Here is a 13,989-nt window from a genome sequence, read left to right on the forward strand (position 1 = left end):
AGATCTTTTCCCAATCTGTTGGTTGCCGTTTTGTCCTAACCACAGTGTCCTTTGCCTTACAGAAGCTTTGCAGTTTTATGAGATCCCATTTGTCGATTCTTGATCTTAGAGCGTAAGCCATTGGTGTTTTGTTCAGGAAATTTTTTCCAGTGCCCATGTGTTCCAGATGCTTCCCTAGTTTTTCTTCTATTAGTTTGAGTGTGTCTGCTTTGATGTGGAGGTCCTTGACCCACTTGGACTTAAGCTTTGTACAGGGTGATAAGCATGGATCGATCTGCATTCCTCTACATGTTGCCCTCCAGTTGAACCAGCACCATTTGCTGAAAATGCTGTCTTTTTTCCATTGGATGGTTTTGACTCCTTTGTCAAAAATCAAGTGACCATAGGTGTGTGGGTTCATTTCTGGGTCTTCAATTCTATTCCATTGGTCTATCTGTCTGTCTCTGTACCAATACCATGCAGTTTTTATGACTATTGCTCTGTAATACTGCTTGAGTTCAGGGATAGTGATTCCCCCTGAAGTCCTTTTATTGTTGAGGATAGCTTTAGCTATCCTGGGTTTTTTGTTATTCCAGATGAATTTGCAAATTGTTCTGTCTAACTCTTTGAAGAACTGGATTGGTATTTTGATGGGGATTGCATTGAATCTGTAGATCGCTTTAGGTAAAATGGCCATTTTTACTATATTAATCCTGCCAATCCATGAGTATGGGAGATCTTTCCATTTTCTGAGGTCTTCTTCAATTTCCTTCTTCAATGTCTTGAAGTTCTTATTGTACAGATCTTTTACTTGCTTTGTTAAAGTCACACCGAGGTACTTTATATTATTTGGGTCTATTATGAAGGGTGTCGTTTCCCTAATTTCTTTCTCGGCTTGTTTCTCTTTTGTATAGAGGAAGGCAACTGATTTATTTGAGTTAATTTTATACCCAGCCACTTTGCTGAAGTTATTTATCAGCTTTAGTAGTTCTCTGGTGGAACTTTTGGGATCACTTAAATATGTTATCATATCATCTGCAAATAGTGATATTTTGACTTCTTCTTTTCCGATCTGTATCCCCTTGACCTCCTTTTGTTGTCTGATTGCTCTGGCTAGAACTTCAAGAACTATATTGAATAAGTAGGGAGAGAGTGGGCAGCCTTCTCTAGTCCCTGATTTTAGTGGGATTGCTTCAAGTTTCTCTCCATTTAGTTTTTTTTTTATTTTTTTTATTAACTTGAGTATTTCTTATATACATTTCGAATGTTATTCCCTTTCCCGGTTTCCGGGCAAACATCCCCCTCCCCCCTCCCCTTCCTTATGGGTGTTCCCCTCCCAACCCTCCCCCCATTGCCGCCCTCCCCCCACCAGTCTAGTTCACTGGGGGTTCAGTCTTAGCAGGACCCAGGGCTTCCCCTTCCACTGGTGCTCTAACTAGGATATGCATTGCTACCTATGAGGTCAGAGTCCAGGGTCAGTCCATGTATAGTCTTTGGGTAGGGGCTTAGTCCCTGGAAGCTCTGGTTGCTTGGCATTGTTGTACATATGGGGTCTCGAGCCCCTTCAAGCTCTTCCAGGTCTTTCTCTGATTCCTTCAAAGGGGGTCCTATTCTCAGTTCAGTGGTTTGCTGCTGGCATTTGCCTCTGTATTTGCTGTATTCTGGCTGTGTCTCTCAGGAGCGATCTACATCCGGCTCCTGTCGGTCTGCACTTCTTTGCTTCATCCATCTTGTCTAATTGGGTGGCTGTATATGTATGGGCCACATGTGGGGCAGGCTCTGAATGGGTGTTCCTTCAGTCTCTGTTTTAATCTTTGCCTCTCTATTCCCTGCCAAGGGTATTCTTGTTCCCCTTTTAAAGAAGGAGTGAAGCATTCACATTTTGATCATACGACTTGAGTTTCATTTGTTCTAGGCATCTAGGGTAATTCAAGCATTTGGGCTAATAGCCACTTATCAATGAGTGCATACCATGTATGTCTTTCTGTGTTTGGGTTAGCTCACTCAGGATGATGTTTTCCAGTTCCAACCATTTGCCTACGAATTTCATAAAGTCGTCGTTTTTGATAGCTGAGTAATATTCCATTGTGTAGATGTACCACATTTTCTGTATCCATTCCTCTGTTGAAGGGCATCTGGGTTCTTTCCAGCTTCTGGCTATTATAAATAAGGCTGCAATGAACATAGTGGAGCACGTGTCTTTGTTATATGTTGGGGCATCTTTTGGGTATATGCCCAAGAGAGGTATAGCTGGATCCTCAGGCAGTTCAATGTCCAATTTTCTGAGGATCCTCCAGATTGATTTCCAGAATGGTTGTACCAGTTTGCAATCCCACCAACAATGGAGGAGTGTTCCTCTTTCTCCACATCCTCGCCAGCATCTGTTGTCCCCTGAGTTTTTGATCTTAGCCATTCTCACTGGTGTGAGGTGAAATCTCAGGGTTGTTTTGATTTGCATTTCCCTTATGACTAAAGATGTTGAACATTTCTTTAGGTGTTTCTCCGCCATTCGGCATTCCTCAGCTGTGAATTCTTTGTTTAGCTCTGAACCCCATTTTTTAATAGGGTTATTTGTTTCCCTACGGTCTAACTTCTTGAGTTCTTTGTATATTTTGGATATAAGGCCTCTATCTGTTGTAGGATTGGTAAAGATCTTTTCCCAATCTGTTGGTTGCCGTTTTGTCCTAACCACAGTGTCCTTTGCCTTACAGAAGCTTTGCAGTTTTATGAGATCCCATTTGTCGATTCTTGATCTTAGAGCGTAAGCCATTGGTGTTTTGTTCAGGAAATTTTTTCCAGTGCCCATGTGTTCCAGATGCTTCCCTAGTTTTTCTTCTATTAGTTTGAGTGTGTCTGCTTTGATGTGGAGGTCCTTGACCCACTTGGACTTAAGCTTTGTACAGGGTGATAAGCATGGATCGATCTGCATTCCTCTACATGTTGCCCTCCAGTTGAACCAGCACCATTTGCTGAAAATGCTGTCTTTTTTCCATTGGATGGTTTTGACTCCTTTGTCAAAAATCAAGTGACCATAGGTGTGTGGGTTCATTTCTGGGTCTTCAATTCTATTCCATTGGTCTATCTGTCTGTCTCTGTACCAATACCATGCAGTTTTTATGACTATTGCTCTGTAATACTGCTTGAGTTCAGGGATAGTGATTCCCCCTGAAGTCCTTTTATTGTTGAGGATAGCTTTAGCTATCCTGGGTTTTTTGTTATTCCAGATGAATTTGCAAATTGTTCTGTCTAACTCTTTGAAGAACTGGATTGGTATTTTGATGGGGATTGCATTGAATCTGTAGATCGCTTTAGGTAAAATGGCCATTTTTACTATATTAATCCTGCCAATCCATGAGTATGGGAGATCTTTCCATTTTCTGAGGTCTTCTTCAATTTCCTTCTTCAATGTCTTGAAGTTCTTATTGTACAGATCTTTTACTTGCTTTGTTAAAGTCACACCGAGGTACTTTATATTATTTGGGTCTATTATGAAGGGTGTCGTTTCCCTAATTTCTTTCTCGGCTTGTTTCTCTTTTGTATAGAGGAAGGCAACTGATTTATTTGAGTTAATTTTATACCCAGCCACTTTGCTGAAGTTATTTATCAGCTTTAGTAGTTCTCTGGTGGAACTTTTGGGATCACTTAAATATGTTATCATATCATCTGCAAATAGTGATATTTTGACTTCTTCTTTTCCGATCTGTATCCCCTTGACCTCCTTTTGTTGTCTGATTGCTCTGGCTAGAACTTCAAGAACTATATTGAATAAGTAGGGAGAGAGTGGGCAGCCTTCTCTAGTCCCTGATTTTAGTGGGATTGCTTCAAGTTTCTCTCCATTTAGTTTTTTTTTTATTTTTTTTATTAACTTGAGTATTTCTTATATACATTTCGAATGTTATTCCCTTTCCCGGTTTCCGGGCAAACATCCCCCTCCCCCCTCCCCTTCCTTATGGGTGTTCCCCTCCCAACCCTCCCCCCATTGCCGCCCTCCCCCCACCAGTCTAGTTCACTGGGGGTTCAGTCTTAGCAGGACCCAGGGCTTCCCCTTCCACTGGTGCTCTAACTAGGATATGCATTGCTACCTATGAGGTCAGAGTCCAGGGTCAGTCCATGTATAGTCTTTGGGTAGGGGCTTAGTCCCTGGAAGCTCTGGTTGCTTGGCATTGTTGTACATATGGGGTCTCGAGCCCCTTCAAGCTCTTCCAGGTCTTTCTCTGATTCCTTCAAAGGGGGTCCTATTCTCAGTTCAGTGGTTTGCTGCTGGCATTTGCCTCTGTATTTGCTGTATTCTGGCTGTGTCTCTCAGGAGCGATCTACATCCGGCTCCTGTCGGTCTGCACTTCTTTGCTTCATCCATCTTGTCTAATTGGGTGGCTGTATATGTATGGGCCACATGTGGGGCAGGCTCTGAATGGGTGTTCCTTCAGTCTCTGTTTTAATCTTTGCCTCTCTATTCCCTGCCAAGGGTATTCTTGTTCCCCTTTTAAAGAAGGAGTGAAGCATTCACATTTTGATCATACGACTTGAGTTTCATTTGTTCTAGGCATCTAGGGTAATTCAAGCATTTGGGCTAATAGCCACTTATCAATGAGTGCATACCATGTATGTCTTTCTGTGTTTGGGTTAGCTCACTCAGGATGATATTTTCCAGTTCCAACCATTTGCCTACGAATTTCATAAAGTCGTCGTTTTTGATAGCTGAGTAATATTCCATTGTGTAGATGTACCACATTTTCTGTATCCATTCCTCTGTTGAAGGGCATCTGGGTTCTTTCCAGCTTCTGGCTATTATAAATAAGGCTGCAATGAACATAGTGGAGCACGTGTCTTTGTTATATGTTGGGGCATCTTTTGGGTATATGCCCAAGAGAGGTATAGCTGGATCCTCAGGCAGTTCAATGTCCAATTTTCTGAGGATCCTCCAGATTGATTTCCAGAATGGTAGTACCAGTTTGCAATCCCACCAACAATGGAGGAGTGTTCCTCTTTCTCCACATCCTCGCCAGCATCTGATGTCACCTGAGTTTTTGATCTTAGCCATTCTCACTGGTGTGAGGTGAAATCTCAGGGTTGTTTCGATTTGCATTTCCCTTATGACTAAAGATGCTGAACATCTCTTTAGGTGTTTCTCAGCCATTCGGCATTCCTCAGCTGTGAATTCTTTGTTTAGCTCTGAACCCCATTTTTTAATAGGGTTATTTGTTTCCCTGCGGTCTAACTTCTTGAGTTCTTTGTATATTTTGGATATAAGGCCTCTATCTGTTGTAGGATTGGTAAAGATCTTTTCCCAATCTGTTGGTTGCCGTTTTGTCCTAACCACAGTGTCCTTTGCCTTACAGAAGCTTTGCAGTTTTGTGAGATCCCATTTGTCGATTCTTGATCTTAGAGCGTAAGCCATTGGTGTTTTGTTTTGGAAATTTTTTCCAGTGCCCATGTGTTCCAGATGCTTCCCTAGTTTTTCTTCTTTTAGTTTGAGTGTGTCTGGTTTGATGTGGAGGTCCTTGATCCACTTGGACTTAAGCTTTGTACAGAGTGATAAGCATGGATCGATCTGCATTCTTCTACATGTTGCCCTCCAGTTGAACCAGCACCATTTGCTGAAAATGCTATCTTTTTTCCATTGGATGGTTTTGGCTCCTTTGTCAAAAATCAAGTGACCATAGGTGTGTGGGTTCAGTTCTGGGTCTTCAATTCTATTCCATTGGTCTATCTGTCTGTCTCTGTACCAATACCATGCAGTTTTTATGACGATTGCTCTGTAATACTGCTTGAGTTCAGGGATAGTGATTCCCCCTGAAGTCCTTTTATTGTTGAGGATAGCTTTAGCTCTCCTGGGTTTTTTGTTATTCCAGATGAATTTGCAAATTTTCTGTCTAACTCTTTGAAGAACTGGATTGGTATTTTGATGGGGATTGCATTGAATCTGTAGATCGCTTTTGGTAAAATGGCCATTTTTACTATATTAATCCTGCCAATCCATGAGCATGGGAGATCTTTCCATCTTCTGAGGTCTTCTTCAATTTCCTTCTTCAATGTCTTGAAGTTCTTATTGTACAGATCTTTTACTTGCTTTGTTAAAGTCACTCCGAGGTACTTTATATTATTTGGGTCTATTATGAAGGGTGTCGTTTCCCTAATTTCTTTCTCGGCTTGTTTCTCTTTTGTATAGAGGAAGGCAACCGATTTATTTGAGTTAATTTTATACCCAGCCACTTTGCTGAAGTTGTTTATCAGCTTTAGTATTTCTCTGGTGGAACTTTTGGGATCACTTAAATATACTATCATATCATCTGCAAATAGTGATAGTTTGACTTCTTCTTTTCCGATCTGTATCCCGTTGACCTGCTTTTGTTGTCTGATTGCTCTGGCTAGAACTTCAAGAACTATATTGAATAAGTAGGGAGAGAGTGGGCAGCCTTGTCTAGTCCCTGATTTTAGTGGGATTGCTTCAAGTTTCTCTCCATTTAGTTTAATGTTAGCAACTGGTTTGCTGTATATGGCTTTTACTATGTTCAGGTATGGGCCTTGAATTCCTATTCTTTCCAGGACTTTTATCATGAAGGGGTGTTGAATTTTGTTAAATGCTTTCTCAGCGTCTAATGAAATGATCATGTGGTTTTGTTCTTTCAGTTTGTTTATATAATGGATCACGTTGATGGTTTTCTGTATATTAAACCATCCCTGCATGCCTGGGGTGAAGCCTACTTGGTCATGGTGGATGATTGTTTTGATGTGCTCTTGGATTCGGTTTGCCAGAATTTTGTTGAGTATTTTTGCGTCGATATTCATAAGGGAAATTGGTCTGAAGTTCTCTTTCTTTGTTGTGTCTCTGTGTGGTTTAGGTATAAGAGTAATTGTGGCTTCGTAGAAGGAATTCGGTAGTGCTCCATCTGTTTCAATTTTGTGGAATAGTTTGGATAATATTGGTATGAGGTCTTCTATGAAGGTCTGAAAGAATTCTGCACTAAACCCGTCTGGACCTGGGCTCTTTTTGGTTGGGAGACCTTTAATGATTGCTTCTATTTCCTTAGGAGTTATGGGGTTGTTTAACTGGTTTATCTGTTCCTGATTTAACTTCGGTACCTGGTATCTGTCTAGGAAATTGTCCATTTCCTGAAGATTTTCAAGTTTTGTTGAATATAGGTTTTTAATAGTAAGATCTGATGATTTTTTGAATTTCCTCTGAATCTGTTGTTATGTCTCCCTTTTCATTTCTAATTTTGTTAATTTGGATGCACTCTGTGTGTCCTCTCGTTAGTCTGGCTAAGGGTTTATCTGTCTTGTTGTTTTTCTCAAAGAACCAACTTTTGGTTCTGTTGATTCTTTCTATGGTCCTTTTTGTTTCTACTTGGTTGATTTCAGCTCTGAGTTTGATTATTTCCTGCCTTCTACTCCTCCTGGGTGTATTTGCTTCTTTTTGTTCTAGAGCTTTTAGGTGTGGTGTCAAGCTGCTGACATATGCTCTTTCCTGTTTCTTTCTGCAGGCACACAGCGCTATGAGTTTTCCTCTAAGCACAGCTTTCATTGTGTCCCATAAGTTTGGGTATGTTGTACCTTCATTTTCATTAAATTCTAAAAAGTTTTTTTTTCTTTTCTTTTTTTTTATTAACTTGAGTGTTTCTTATTTACATTTCGAGTGTTATTCCCCTTCCTGGTTTCCAGGCAAACATCCCCCTAATCCCTCCCCCTCCCCTTCTTTATGGGTGTTCCCCTACCCACCCTCCCCCCATTACTGCCCTCCCCCCAACAATCACGTTCACTGGGGGTTCAGTCTTAGCAGGACCAAGGGCTTCCCCTTCCACTGGTGATCTTACTAGAATATTCATTGCTACCTATGAGGTCAGAGTCCAGAGTCAGTCCATGTATAGTCTTTAGGTAGTGGCTTAGTCCCTGGAAGCTCTGGTTGCTTGGCATTGTTGTACATATGGGGTCTCGAGCCCCTTCAAGCTCTTCCAGGTCTTTCTCTGATTCCTTCAACGGGGGTCCTATTCTCAGTTCAGTGGTCTGCTGCTGCCATTCGCCTCTCTATTTGCTGTATTCTGGCTGTGTCTCTCAGGAGCGATCTACATCCGGCTCCTGTCGGCCTGCACTTCTTTGCTGCATTCATCTTGTCTAATTGGATGGCTGTATATGTATGGGCCACATGTGGGGCAGGCTCTGAATGGTATTCCTTCTGTGTCTGTTTTAATCTTTGCCTCTCTATTCACTGCCAAGGGTATTCTTGTTCCCCTTTTAAAGAAGGAGTGAAGCATTCACATTTTGATCATCTGTCTTGAGTTTCATTTGTTCTAGGCATCTAGGGTAATTCAAGCATTTGGGCTAATAGCCACTTATCAGTGAGTGCATACCATGTATGTCTTTCTGTGTTTGGGTTAGCTCACTCAGGATGATATTTTCCAGTTCCAACCATTTGCCTACGAATTTCATAAAGTCGTTGTTTTTGATAGCTGAGTAATATTCCATTGTGTAGATGTACCACATTTTCTGTATCCATTCCTCTGTTGAAGGGCATCTGGGTTCTTTCCAGCTTCTGGCTATTATAAATAGGGCTGCAATGGACATAGTGGAGCACGTGTCTTTTTTATATGTTGGGGCATCTCTTGGGTATATGCCCAAGAGAGGTATAGCTGGATCCTCAGGCAGTTCAATGTCCAATTTTCTGAGGATCCTCCAGACTGATTTCCAGAGTGGTTGTACCAGTTTGCAATCCCACCAACAATGGAGGAGTGTTCCTCTTTCTCCACATCCTCGCCAGCATCTGTTGTCCTCTGACTTTTTGATCTTAGCCATTCTCACTGGTGTGAGGTGAAATCTCAGGGTTGTTTTGATTTGCATTTCCCTTATGACTAAAGATGTTGAACATTTCTTTAGGTGTTTCTCAGCCATTCGGCATTCCTCAGCTGTGAATTCTTTGTTTAGCTCTGAACCCCATTTTTTAATAGGGTTATTTGTTTCCCTGCGGTCTAACTTCTTGAGTTCTTTGTATATTTTGGATATAAGGCCTCTATCTGTTGTAGGATTGGTAAAGATCTTTTCCCAATCTGTTGGTTGCCGTTTTGTCCTAACCACAGTGTCCTTTGCCTTACAGAAGCTTTGCCGTTTTATGAGATCCCATTTGTCGATTCTTGATCTTAGAGCGTAAGCCATTGGTGTTTTGTTTTGGAAATTTTTTCCAGTGCCCATGTGTTCCAGATGCTTCCCTAGTTTTTCTTCTATTAGTTTGAGTGTGTCTGGTTTGATGTGGAGGTCCTTGATCCACTTGGACTTAAGCTTTGTACAGGGTGATAAGCATGGATCGATCTGCATTCTTCTACATGTTGACCTCCAGTTGAACCAGCACCATTTGCTGAAAATGCTATCTGTTTTCCATTGGATGGTTTTGACTCCTTTGTCAAAAATCAAGTGACCATAGGTATGTGGGTTCATTTCTGGGTCTTCAATTCTATTCCATTGGTCTATCTGTGTGTCTCTGTACCAATACCATGCAGTTTTTATGACTATTGCTCTGTAATACTGCTTGAGTTCAGGGATAGTGATTCCCCCTGAAGCCCTTTATTGTTGAGGATAGCTTTAGCTATCCTGGGTTTTTTGTTATTCCAGATGAATTTGCAAATTGTTCTGTCTAACTCTGTGAAGAACTGGATTGGTATTTTGATGGGGATTGCATTGAATCTGTAGATAGCTTTTGGTAAAATGGCCATTTTTACTATATTAATCCTGCTAATCCAGGATCATGGGAGATCTTTCCATCTTCTGAGGTCTTCTTCAATTTCCTTCTTCAGTGTCTTGAAGTTCTTATTGTACAGATCTTTTACTTGCTTTGTTAAAGTCACTCCGAGGTACTTTATATTATTTGGGTCTATTATGAAGGGTGTCGTTTCCCTAATTTCTTTCTCGGCTTATTTCTCTTTTGTATAGAGCAAGGCAACTGATTTATTTGAGTTAATTTTATACCCAGCCACTTTGCTGAAGTTGTTTATCAGCTTTAGTAGTTCTCTGGAGGAACTTTTGGGATCACTTAAATATACTATCATATCATCTGCAAATAGTGATATTTTGACTTCTTCTTTTCTTATCTGTATCCCCTTGACCTTTTTGTTGTCTGATTGCTCTGGCTAGAACTTCAAGAATTATATTGAATAAGTAGGGAGAGAGTGGGCAGCCTTGTCTAGTCCCTGATTTTAGTGGGATTGCTTCAAGTTTCTCTCCATTTAGTTTAATGTTAGCAACTGGTTTGCTGTATATGGCTTTTACTATGTTCAGGTATGGGCCTTGAATTCCTATTCTTTCCACGACTTTTATCATGAAGGGGTGTTGAATTTTGTCAAATGCTTTCTCAGCGTCTAATGAAATGATCATGTGGTTTTGTTCTTTCAGTTTGTTTATATAATGGATCACGGTGATGGTTTTCCGTATATTAAACCATCCCTGCATGCCTGGGATGAAGCCTACTTGGTCATGGTGGATGATTGTTTTGATGTGCTCTTAAATTCGGTTTGCCAGAATTTTGTTGAGTATTTTTGCGTCGATATTCATAAGGGAAATTGGTCTGAAATTCTCTCTTTGTTGTGTCTTTGTGTGGTTTAGGTATAAGAGTAATTGTGGCTTCGTAGAAGGTATTCGGTAGTGATCCATCTTTTTCAATTTTGTGCAATAGTTTGGATAATATTGGTGTGAGGTCTTCTATGAAGGTTTGATAGAATTCTGCACTAAACCTGTCTGGACCTGGGCTCTTTTTGGTTGGGAGACCATTAATGACTGCTTCTACTTCCTTAGGAGTTATGGGGTTGTTTAACTGGTTTATCTGTTCCTGATTTAACTTCGGTACCTGATATCTGTCTAGGAAATTGTCCATTTCCTGAAGATTTTCAAGTTTTGTTGAATATAGGTTTTTATAGTAAGATCTGATGATTTTTTGAATTTCCTCTGAATCTGTTGTTATGTCTCCCTTTTCATTTCTGATTTTGTTAATTTGGACGCACTCTCTGTGACCTCTCGTTAGTCTGGCTAAGGGTTTATCTATCTTGTTGATTTTCTCAAAGAACCAACTTTTGGTTCTGTTGATTCTTTCTATGGTCCTTTTTGTTTCTACTTGGTTGATTTCAGCTCTGAGTTTGATTATTTCCTGCCTTCTACTCCTCCTGGGTGTATTTGCTTCTTTTTGTTCTAGAGCTTTTAGGTGTGCTGTCAAGCTGCTGACATATGCTCTTTCCTGTTTCTTTCTGCAGGCTCTCAGCGCTATGAGTTTTCCTCTTAGCACAGCTTTCATTGTGTCCCATAAGTTTGGGTATGTTGTACCTTCATTTTCATTAAATTCTAAAAAGTTTTTAATTTCTTTCTTTATTTCTTCCTTGACCAGGTTACCATTGAGTAGAGCATTGTTCAATTTCCACGTATATGTGGGCATTCTTCCCTTATCATTATTGAAGACCAGTTTTAGGCCGTGGTGGTCTGATAGCACGCATGGGATTATTTCTATCTTTCTGTACCTGTTGAGGCCCGTTTTTTGACCAATTATATGGTCAATTTTGGAGAAAGTACCATGAGGAGCTGAGAAGAAGGTATATCCTTTTACTTTAGGATAGAATGTTCTATAAATATCCGTTAAGTCCATTTGGCTCATGACTTCTCTTAGTCTGTCTACGTCTCTGTTTAATTTCTTTTTCCATGATCTCTCCATTGATGAGAGTGGGGTGTTGAAATCTCCCACTATTATTGTGTGAGGTGCAATGTGTGTTTTGAGCTTTAGTAAGGTTTCTTTTACATATGTAGGTGCCCTTGTATTTGGGGCATAGGTATTTAGGATTGAGAGTTCATCTTGGTGGATTTTTCCTTTGATGAATATGAAGTGTCCTTCCTTATCTTTTTTTGATGACTTTTAGTTGAAAATTGATTTTATTTGATATTAGAATGGCTACTCCAGCTTGCTTCTTCTGACCATTTGCTTGGAAAGTTGTTTTCCAGCCTTTCACTCTGAGGTAGTGTCTGTCTTTGTCTCTGAGGTGTGTTTCCTGTAGGCAGCAGAATGCAGGGTCCTCGTTGCGTATCCAGTTTGTTAATCTATTTCTTTTTTCTTGGGGAGTTGAGGCCATTGATGTTGAGAGATATTAAGGAATAGTGATTATTGCTTCCCGTTATATTCATATTTGGATGTGAGGTTATGTTTGTGTGCTTTCATTCTCTTTGTTTTGTTGCCAAGACGATTAGTTTCTTGCTTCTTCTAGGGTATAGCTTGCCTCCTTATGTTGGGCTTTACCATTTATTATCCTTTGTAGTGCTGGATTTGTAGAAAGATATTGTGTAAATTTGGTTTTGTCATGGAATATCTTGGTTTCTCCATCTATGTTAATTGAGAGTTTTGCAGGATACAGTAACCTGGGCTGGCATTTGTGTTCTTTTAGGGTCTGTATGACATCAGTCCAGGGTCTTCTGGCCTACATAGTTTCTGGCGAGAAGTCTGGTGTGATTCTGATAGGTCTCCCTTTATATGTTACTTGACCTTTTTCCCTTACTGCTTTTAATATTCTTTCTTTATTTTGTGCGTTTGGTGTTTTGACAATTATGTGACGGGAGGTGTTTCTTTTCTGGTCCAATCTATTTGGAGTTCTGTAGGCTTCTTGTATGTCTATGGGTATCTCTTTTTTTAGGTTAGGGAAGTTTTCTTCTATGATTTTGTTGAAGATATTTACTGGTCCTTTGAGCTGGGAGTCTTCACTCTCTTCTATACCTATTATCCTTAGATTTGATCTTCTCATTGAGTCCTGGATTTCCTGTATGTTTTGGACCAGTAGCTTTTTCCGCTTTACATTATCTTTGACAGTTGAGTCAATGATTTCTATGGAATCTTCTGCTCCTGAGATTCTCTCTTCCATTTCTTGTATTCTGTTGGTGAAGCTTGTATCTACAGCTCCTTGTCTCTTCTTTTGGTTTTCTATATCCAGGGTTGTTTCCATGTGTTCTTTCTTGATTGCTTCTATTTCCATTTTTAATTCCTTCAACTGTTTGATTGTGTTTTCCTGGAATTCTTTCAGGGATTTTTGTGTCTCCTCTCTATGGGCTTCTACTTGTTTATATTTTCCTGGAATTCTTTCAGGGATTTCTGTGATTCCTTCCTGTAGGCTTCTACTTGTTTATTAATGTTTTCCTGTGTTTCTCTAAGGGAGTTCTTCACGTCTTTCTTGAAGTCCTCCAGCATCATGATCAAATATGATTTTGAAACTAGATCTTGCTTTTCTGGTGTGTTTGGATATTCCATGTTTGTTTTGGTGGGAGAATTGGGCTCCGATGATGCCATGTAGTCTTGGTTTCTGTTGCTTGTGTTCCTGCGCTTGCCTCTCGCCATCAGATTATCTCTAGTGTTACTTTGTTCTGCTATTTCTGACAGTGGCTAGACTGTCCTATAAGCCTGTGTGTCAGGAGTGCTGTAGACCTGTTTTCCTCTCTTTCAGTCAGTTATGGGGACAGAGTTTTCTGCTTTCGGGCGTGTAGTTTTTCCTCTCTACAGGTCTTCAGCTGTTCCTGTGGGCCTGTGTCTTGAGTTCACCAGGCAGGTCACTTGCAGCAGAAAAGTTGGTCTTACCTGTGGTCCTGAGGCTCAAGTTCGCTTGTGGGGTGCTGCCCTCGGGCTCTCTGTGGCAGCAGCAACCAGGAAGATCTGCGTCGCCCTTTCCGGGAGCTTCAGTGCATCAGGGTTCCAGATGGCCTTTGGTGTTTTCCTCTGGCGTCCGAGATGTATGTGCAGAGAGCAGTCTCTTCTGTTTTCCCAGGCTTGTCTGCCTCTCTGAAGTCTTAGCTCTCCCTCCCACGGGATTTGGGTGCAGAGAACTGTTTATCTGGTCTGTTTCCTTCAGGTTCCGGCGGTGTCTCAGGCAGGGTTCCTGCCTCTCCTGGGCCCTCCCCCATGGGAGCCCAGAGGCCTTATACAGTTTCCTCTTGTGCCAGGGATGTGGGCAGGGGTTGGCAGTGTTGGTGGTCTCCTCCGCTCTGCAGCCTCAGGAGTGCCCACCTGAC

The 13,989-nt window shown here is 41.0% G+C and overlaps 1 long non-coding RNA gene across 1 annotated transcript in view; it reads left to right on the forward strand.

Moving 5' to 3' along the window:
- The window catches only part of LOC108349981 (uncharacterized), a 91,847-nt gene that overhangs the window by 51,859 nt on the left and 25,999 nt on the right, over window positions 1-13,989 (forward strand). The window lies entirely within an intron of this gene.

This window comes from Rattus norvegicus, chromosome 2 (genome assembly GCF_021556685.1).
Source record: "Rattus norvegicus strain SHRSP/BbbUtx chromosome 2, alternate assembly SHRSP_T2T, whole genome shotgun sequence".
Lineage (NCBI taxonomy): Eukaryota > Metazoa > Chordata > Mammalia > Rodentia > Muridae > Rattus > Rattus norvegicus.